Source organism: Patagioenas fasciata, chromosome 21 (assembly GCF_037038585.1).
Source record: "Patagioenas fasciata isolate bPatFas1 chromosome 21, bPatFas1.hap1, whole genome shotgun sequence".
Lineage (NCBI taxonomy): Eukaryota > Metazoa > Chordata > Aves > Columbiformes > Columbidae > Patagioenas > Patagioenas fasciata.
The window spans coordinates 8,731,111-8,733,397 of record NC_092540.1 but is presented as its reverse complement, the minus strand read 5'-3'; positions in this window follow the sequence as shown (position 1 = coordinate 8,733,397).

The following is a 2,287-nucleotide window of genomic DNA, read 5'->3' as shown; positions in this document are numbered from 1 at the left end:
AGCAAACCCGACAGGGCCCGAGCAAACCCGACAGGGTTCGACAAAGCCTGACAGGGCTTGATGGAGCCCGACAGGGCCCGAGGAAACCCGACAGGGCCCGACGGAGCCTGACAGAGCCCGAGCAAACCCGACAGGGCTCGACGGAGCCCGATAGGGCCCGAGCAAACCCGACAGGGCCTGACGGAGCCCGACAGGGCCCGAGCAAACCCGAAAGGGCCCGACGAAGCCTGACAGGGCTCGATGGAGCCCGACAGGGCCCGAGGAAACCCGAAAGGGCCCGACGGAGCCCGATAGGGCCCGAGCAAACCCGACAGGGCCCGATGGAGCCCGACAGGGCTCGAGCAAACCCGACAGGGTCCGACGAAGCCTGACAGGGCTTCAGCAAACCCGACATGGCCCGAGCAAACCCGACAGGGCCCGACGGAGCCCGACAGAGCCCGAGAAAACCAGACAGGGCCCGACGGAGCCCGACAGGGCCCGAGCAAACCCGACAGGGCCCGACAGAGCCCGACAGGGCCCGAGCAAACCCGAAAGGGCCCGACGGAGCCTGACAGGGCTCGATGGAGCCAGACAGGGCCCGAGGAAACCCGACAGGGCCTGATTGAACCCGATAGGGCCCGAGCAAACCCGACAGGGCCTGACGGAGCCTGACAGGGCCCGGGCAAACCCGACAGGGCACGCTGGTGCCCGACAGAGCCCGAGCAAACCCGACAGGGCCCGACAAGGCCCGACAGGGCCCGAGCAAACCTGACACGTCCTGACAAAGCCTGACAGGGCCCGACGGAGCCCGCCAGGGCCCGAGCAAACCCGAAAGAGCCCGACGGAGCCTGACAGGGCTCAGTGGAGTCCGACAGGGCCCGAGGAAACCCAACAGGGCCCGACGGAATCCGACAGGGCCTGAGCAAACCCGACAGGGCCCGAGCAAACCCGACAGGGCCCGAAGGAGCCTGACAAGGCCCGAGAAAACCTGACAGGGCTTGACGGAGCCCGACAGGGCCCGAGCACACTTGACAGGGTCCGACGAAGCCTGACAGGGCTTCAGAAAACCCGACAGGGCCCGAGCAAGCCGACAGGGCCCAACGGAGCCTGACAGGGCCCGAGGAAACCCGACAGGGCCCGACGGAGCCCGATAGGGCCCGAGCAAACCCGACAGGACCCGATGGAGCCCGACAGGGCCCGAGCAAACCCGAAAGGGCCCGACGGAGCCTGACAGGGCTCGATGGAGCCCGACAGGGCCCGAGGAAACCCGACAGGGCCCCACGGAGCCCGATAGGGCCCGAGCAAACTCGACAGGACCTGATGGAGCCTGACAGGGCCCGGGCAAACCCGACAGGGCACGCTGGAGCCCGACAGAGCCCCAGCAAACCCGACAGGGCCCGACAAGGCCCGACAGGGCCCGAGCAAACCTGACAGGACCTGACAAAGCCTGACAGGGCCCGACGGAGCCCGACAGGGCCTGAGCAAACCCGAAAGAGCCCGACGGAGCCTGACAGGGCTCAATAGAGTCCGACAGGGCCCGAGGAAACCCGACAGGGCCCGACGGAACCCGAGAGGGCCCGACGGAACCCGAGAGGGCCCGAGGGAATCCGACAGGGCCCGACGGAGCCTGACAGGGCCCGAGCAAACCCGACAGGGCCCGAGCAAACCCGACAGGGTTCGACAAAGCCTGACAGGGCTTCAGCAAACCCGACAGGGCCCGAGCAAACCCGACAGGGGTCGACGGAGCCCGACAGGGCCCGAGCAAACCCGACAGGGTCCGACGAAGCCTGACAGGGCTTCAGCAAACCCGACAGGGCCCGAGCAAACCCGACAGGGCCAGACGGAGCCCGACAGGGCTTGAGGAAACCAGACAGGGCCCGACAGAGCCCGACAGGGCCCGAGCAAACCCGACAGGGCCCGAGCAAACCCGACAGGGTTCGACAAAGCCTGACAGGGCTTGATGGAGCCCGACAGGGCCCGAGGAAACCCGACAGGGCCCGACGGATCCCGACAGGGCCTGAGCAAACCTGACAGGGCCCGACGGAGCCCGACAGGGCACGAGCAAACCCGACAGGGCCTGACGGAGCCTGACAGGGCCCGAGCAAACCCGACAGGGCCCGAGCGAATCTGACAGGGCCCGACGGAGCCCGACAGGACGCGGGCAAACCCGACAGGTCCCGAGCAAAACCGACAGGGCCTGACAAGGCCCGACAGGGCCCGAGCAAACCTGATAGGGCTCGATGGAGCCCGACAGGGCCCGAGGAAACCCGATAGGGCCTGACGGAGCCTGACAGGGCCCGAGCAAACC